Source organism: Athene noctua, chromosome 1 (genome assembly GCF_965140245.1).
Source record: "Athene noctua chromosome 1, bAthNoc1.hap1.1, whole genome shotgun sequence".
NCBI lineage: Eukaryota > Metazoa > Chordata > Aves > Strigiformes > Strigidae > Athene > Athene noctua.
The window spans coordinates 166,803,052-166,810,477 of record NC_134037.1 but is presented as its reverse complement, the minus strand read 5'-3'; positions in this window follow the sequence as shown (position 1 = coordinate 166,810,477).

Sequence of the window (7,426 nt, the reverse complement as noted above, 5' to 3'; positions counted from 1 at the left end):
CATTTCTGGGTGATTTTGTCTCATCTGAAGTAGCCACCTAGAACAGGGTAGATGAATCATGTCCTGAAGGTGCTCATTTTTCTCTGTTGACAACAGAGGCCAGCCCAAGGCAAGGCAAATGGCCTCATCCCTGTCACAACATCATGCAGCAAATATAGCTGCATCTCTGGGAAGGGATAAAGCCATGGTTCCTGCAGGGAGGGCTCACTCCTCCTGGACAGCCCTGCTAGGTGGCAGCCCCCAGTCCCCAACCCTGGCCAAGGGTGAGCTGCTCTTCCCTAGTCCACTTCTGGAAAGACAGAAAGGAGAGCTGAGAGATTGTATCACCCATCCCTTTGGCCCTGCAGGGCTGTTCACTAGCACATGGCTATAGGGATATAGCATATGACTTGCTCCATAGGCTGAGTGACACAGCAGTGACAAACCTGAGGCAAGCAGATAGCCTCCTGTTGCCATATATTACCAATCATGCATTCTTTTTGCCTTGTTCCAGGGATGACTTCAGTGAGTACCAGGCATGGATTTAGGCACCGTTCAGCAGAAATGAAGGGAAAAGATGTTTTCATTAAACACCAATTAGGATTTAAAAACTAATGGCACAATATTCAGGCTTTTGTATGTGGTACTCTGGAGCAAGCAAGCTCACTGATAGCTAGCACTCTGCAGCTAACCATTTCTTTAGACAAGAGGAATGATTGGACATGTGAAATGACCTTAGTGATAGTTAAGGAAAATGACAGTTGGAATATCACATTTTTTAATTACTGAGAGCTAATACATTTTTGATTCATTGGGTGTTTTTTACACAGATAATTTGGCCGTGCTCATAAAATTATATCTTTTTTATTATTAATTCACTTAAGTTGCTGATTCAGTGAATCCAATGTAAAAATCTCCACAAGGAACAGCTGAAAAGATGAAGAGCACATACGCAGCAGCATAAGCCTTCTGACCGTGAGAAGAGAAATCAAATTACAATTTTGAATGTACTTGAGGTACAATTAATAGAGAAGTAGGATGTTTACTGTTGCAATGAGACAAGTTAAAGTCTAGGAGCTTCCATCACTACCAGACCACAGTGACAATGAGTGAGTGATTTGCATTGCCACAACAGCAGTGGTCAAGTCCAGCAAGCACATCAGTCCCTTGTCTCAGTCTGCAGGTGACTGCTTCTTGCTCCCTGACCACTGCACTGGCTTCATGTGTTGCAGACGTGTCGCCCTCCATTCTTACTTCATCTTGCACCAACCCAGAACATAAAAAAGCAAGCAGAATAGGAGTGTGTAGAGACAACAAACCAAAAGTTTTTTCTTCAAGTGTTTCCACAGAGTTCAGGGCTATGCTTTAAGCTGGTATTTAGGTGCTCAGAGAAACAGGTAGGATCACACTGAGATTCCCAGACACCTTTATCCCTTCCTTTTTTTTTTGATTGTATTTCCCCCATGAGCTTAACTGAATGTGTAACTAGAGAGCTGCATGGCTCTTTGTGCCTGTGACAGCACAGCCACAGAGTGTGCTGCCAGGGCACAGCCAACGTGACCTGCAGGCAGCAGAAGTTCCTGTTGCCTGTCCAGCATCTCTTTGCTCCATGTCACCTCTTCAGAGTGGTGAAATTTATTCATTTCCCAACTCTTATGCTGTCTCACACACTGGAAAGGAAGACACTTGGATGACTTTAAGACAGGACTGAAGTGCACTGAAGTGTTGCAAAGACCACTGAAAGGGAAGCGAGTTTCCAGGCTGCCCTGTCCCAGACTGAGCCAAAAATTCAGAAATTATTGAAGATTTTAGTGCAAACAGGTCTTGGAGCAGCTGATAGAGGCACAGGGAGCACCATCTGATGGCTACTGCTGCACAGTGCAGCGTTTTCTTGATCTGATACCTTCCTGAATGGATAGTCTTCTGACCTTGTCTAATCAAGGTATTAACAAGATTTTTGGAAGCTCAGAGGTAGTGTTATACGCATCCAATTTCTTAATTTAAAAAAAAAAAACAACAAAAAAACAACCGTTCTTTATGAATTTGGAATTGTAGGAGAGGGAATAGTTGCCACTAAAGTAACTTTGAAGTCTGCCCACACACCCACCCTTTTCTAACTAACCCTATAGAGTTTTTACTTGACTGTGCACATCTGCTGTGGGATCACCCAGCTGCACTGACTCACTGCAACTCCTTGAACCAAACTGGAACACCACAGAACTGCAGAAAAGTAAACTGAACTTGTCTTCAGTGACTTGAGAGGTCATGTAGGTGATGCGTTGAACCCCTGGCAGAACCAAGTCTTCCTAAAAGCATCCTGAGTTGTTTATAATCCTGCCTAACCTGCATTAATGTTGCTGCCAGCACAGGATCATGGTGATTTTAGAACAGGGCATTTGCAACATCAGTAACAAAAGCTTATATTTCTCTGAATTAAAACATCTGTTATTGCTACAATTTCTAGCACAATTTCACACATATTTGAGCATACAAAGATCAGGTGTGCCACACACACATGAAGAGTAATTGAAGCAAGATGAGACTTACAGCACAAAAGAACTTCAGTTGCTCAGGGCAATCTTTTGACTGGGGCCCTGAGACAGCCAAGTGGATGTCAGTTGGCCAGATACATTTCTCACTGCAAGCTTTCTAACCACAAGTTGACCACAGCCCTAAATTTCTTGAATGTTTGGAAACTGAGTCCTTAGAAGAACCAGTTAACAAGGGAAGCAATTGGCAGATGGGCATGTTTATACAGCAAAAAATGTTTAAACCCAACTCCTTTTCAGCAGCAGTGGTGTCTGGCTCTGCTCATAAAGTGGAAACTGGATTTCCAGCAGGCAAATGCAGCAGCTTGATCAAGTTAATCGTAGTTAAACAGGCATGTTATTGATTTGGGTCCCCAGAATGCAATGTCCGGAGACAACCCAGCTCTCATGATTAAAAATGATGCAGGTCCTCTTGGATTACCAATGGTAATATTTCTATTGCCAGATTATTTCCACACTATTATACTTTAAAGCAGTTGTCAGCAGGTTTTTTATTACAAAGTCAATCATAAGGACTAGTTGCAGTCCCTAGTCAAGCCAGACAATATCATGCGCAGGTAATGTGGGCCTGAAGGACTATCTGTCTGATGTCTGTGCATCTTCTTGACATCTGATGTCTGTGCATGCTTCTTGGCGCCAGTTACCAAGGTCCTACGCAGACTGAAATCCTGAAATTAATTTTTCCAGGCCAAGCTGAGTGCATGCCTGCACTCCTTACTCTACAGGTCAATATATAGTTAGGATATCCTGAAGTCATACAGCACTTTCTTGCTGTTTGGGAAGAGGCAAGCATGCAGGTAAGCTTGGTTAAGGCACATCACTATGCTATTGGCTTAGATCATCTGCAGCTTCAACCCCACTTGCTATTTTGTCTAACTTGAGCATCTTCAGTTTCTCATTTCAGTGTCTATTTCAGCACGCAGTTGAGCCAGCTCTCTGCAGAGGAAACTTCTGGCCCAGTGGCTTTCCTCTGTTTATCAGCCAGTTCCTCCTGTTCCTCTGGCACCTGGCTCACAGGCTAGAGGAGAGCCTGAGAGAGATGACATTTCTGGTGTTTCCCAGGCCTCTCTTGTTCAGTCTAAGAGCATGTTTTATTGCTTTGCTCCTCCCTGTTAAAGAAGGTGTAGTTCTCACTCTCCATCACAAGTCTACAACGACAAGGGCATTAAGGGAATTCCTAGCATAGTCCACACAACCCTGGTTGGATAGAAGATGGTGACTGCACAGCGTGCTCTTCCATGGCATGGCTAATTCCAATCCTGAGCTGCCTGTGCCCGTAGTGCAGTGCAACATCTGACTGTGATCCTGGTTTCATAGCACAATCATCTTCATCACGATGTCTAATAACTTACTCATGAGGCTGCAGGAATGCTTTTGGTTATTGACAGCAACTGGAATAATGAATTGTGGAAAAGGGATATTATTTTAAAATCAACAGAATACTTGAGTCTCATCTCATCAGTTCCAGGGCCATCACATGACATGACAAGAGGACAGAGGCTGGCTGAGGCCTCAGTCTCACCAGGACATCACCTGGCAGATTGCTATTGGTTTCAATAAGAACAGAGCACAATATTTCCTAAGACCTTTTCCATGATCACAACATGCATGAAGGGAATGGTAGCTTAAGTGACTAACACTTAGAAGCCAGGTAAAAGCTTGAGCATCAGAGACTAATACCACCCACCATTGTATGAGACCCACAAAAGAGAAAGATTGCCTGTTACCTGAAAGCTGTTGGAGCTGAAATACTAGGTTATGTGTGTCTTGTGTCCTGAGCCAACAGCAGTTTTCTTTGTAGCAAGATGAAATATTTCTCTGGATACTTACACTGCTGACACTCATGAAAATGATGAAAACCAGAGGCTTTTAATATTGCTTGCACTATGAGAGAGCTCAAGCATTACCCATGCTAAGCCATCTCTTGCACAGCCAAACAGGTCTAGAGGATGAGAAGGAGGAGACAAGACTGGAGACACTATGGGAGAAAAGCTGGCAACATGGAATGACCATGGACTGGAGGCAGGGAAGGTTATGGAGATGGGAAGGTGGGTCACTGCAGTGATGGAGTATAGAACATGCAGGAAGCCAGCCCCTAGGAAACCAGACTTGTGTAGTTCTGCTGTTCAGACACTGGGTCATCCTTATCTCTTGAAGCCAGAGCTGTTCAAGTTTTTCTGGGTAATAATATCAGTCAGTTCCAGGGGAAAAAAATGTGAGTCTGAAACAGGCAACGTGCCTTTCCTCAGTCATATAGACCCTGACCCACAAAGATGTAAGAGCTGCTTAAATCTCACTGATAGCAACAGGAGCCAGCTACCTAGATACCTGTGAGTATCTTACCATCAGCCATTTACTTCCCTTACCCACTTGCTGGGCCTACATCTCTCCAAGTAGGGAAATGCATGAGCCTGTCTGAATGCTGCTTGGAAGTGATTCCGTGTGGGAAGAGATCTGGCTACTCCTGCTCTCAGCTTCAGAGGGTTCTCAGAGTCTAGACACCACAGCATGGTGGTAGGGGGATTTTTTTATTGGAGTGGGGGAAAAAACAAGGCTAGATCTATTAGATCTGGCTTTTCTTGTTTAATCTAGGTCAGAGAGATTACGCCTCTGTGTAATCATATACTGGACCAAAGTTAGCTCTGCTGTTGATAGTATTGGCCACCCTCCCCTCCTGCAGATAGAAGAGGTTCAAAATTATATGACAATATAAGAACAGGAGTTGCCTTCAGAATACAAAATTGTAAAAATAGAGATTTTATTTGTAAAGCATTTTTGAGAAAATCATTTAAAATACCACTTTTCTTCAAAGAGTTTAAATATAATTTGCATTAACAGGTACCAGGATTCCATAGTACAAGCCTGCTGTACATGGTCTTTATTTCAACATTATTTGCAAGGACATCAGAAAGGTTTGCTAACAATGACCATTTGCTATTCAAAGAAGACTCCCCCCAAGAAAAAAGAAAGAAAACACTATTAACATAAGCAAGAATACTTATTTGTATTTTCAACACATAGCTCACTGGAGGACTTGTATTTATTGACAGAATACATTGTCAAGTGACTGCTCAGTGAATATAGCACCAGAGCTAGCTATATTTAAAACCCATGCAAAATAAGTTTAACAAATATTCATCACACTGACTTTCCGTCAGTGAGGTGGGCTGTGACTCCATACCCCAGGCCTGAGCAGGACAGACAAGCTGATGCTACATGAAAGGAAAGGGAGAACAAGTCATGCAAGACCCTTGTTTCATAGGTCCCTGAAAAAATAAATAAATATTCCAGACAGGAACATAAACCACCAACACAACTTCGTGTGCAAAGACACTCTAGGTACTCACACAGCCTTCCCTTCTCAACCAGCACAGGCCATTGGCCTCATACAGTGACACTGCTGCTAAGGCAAGGACAGAGGAGAGGGCTGGATGTGACTTCTCTCATCAGGGTGATGATACAGCCTGAACTAAATCAGCCTTTCGGCATTAAGGCCAGCACATACAATGGCTTCATGTTTCTGCTTAACCAGGGTCCTCAGCAATGTTCCTCCAGGAGCCATACTGTAGCATAAGAAAAAGAGGTATAAAAAAAAAATTAACAGTGGCTGCACCCAGAGGACAGCAGAGTAGCTTGTGTGCCTCCACTCTGCTGAGGTCTTTTGTCTGCTGATGTCCCACAACATGCTACAGTTCTGGACACCTCCTTACTCTTAACCCATGCCAAATAACCATAATGCAATTTGCAAAGACAAAGGGCCTGAACTGTTCAGGGGACATAATCCAGGGCCTCAACATCACAGGACATTCAGTGCCTCAACATGAATGCTAAGCATAGGCGTACAGATAAAATACAGACACAGCAATAACTGCTTTGAGATTAAATACATAAATCCTACTGAAAATACATACAGCAATATACTGCCCTTTATCATTTGTTCAACAACATGTTCCAAGCAGAAAAAATACACTACAGGAGAAACAGACGGTAACTGCACTGGGACTACAGCTAAGTGTGGTGGAAACAGCTAAAGGCTGCTTCTTTTCATTGTTCTAAAGCACAAGGTCTGGTCCAATGCCACAGGATCCTTCAGGTTGCTTTTAGTGGACCTTACTTGGGGATTATTAAGAGCAAGGCAAAAAGGCACTATATGACACACTCTTGACCAACCAACCATTCCTGACCAGCAAAAATAGATGAGTAAAATACTTCAACCCAAAATTAACCTTTTGTCTGCCTTTCCCCATCTAGTGGCATGTTAAAGCTATGCAATTACTGATTTCCTATTAAACCATACCTGTATTTAGCATGCTATACATTTGTCACATAAAGGCAGTTGTTTCTTCATAGCCCAACAGTTAAAGAAACTAACCTTGAATTCAGAAACCTCCAAACTAAATTCCTGGTCCACCAGAGACTCCTGTAGCAAGTCCATACATCCCAGATCTATCCCACTTCCCTTCAGACTCCTAACCAGCCTGCATATGCTAGAACACTAATTGTCCTGGGGTCATTCTACAGTCACTGGAGAGAAAGAGGCATCTTCATATGGTGACGAAAATCTCAGGTGAGGTGAACCACCCTTGGCCAAGTGCATAAAGCCCAACAGGATGAGTCTGAGCTCAGCTGTGTATTTGGCAGGTGACCTGCCAAAGGTACTCCATTTGCTGTCATCTATATGCAAGTATCGAGTAGTTCAGATCCTGTCTCTCTCTTTATAGTCAATGGTTAAGAATCATTGCAATACCTATAGTGAATAGTTTGAGAAGAAGTTTCTCTGTGCCTCACTCTACCACATGTACAAGGGGGAAAATTCCACACCCCATACCTGAGAGCAATGTTAAAAGGATGATTCATTAGAGGTGGTTAGAAATGTGGAAATTTGGTGATGGACATTG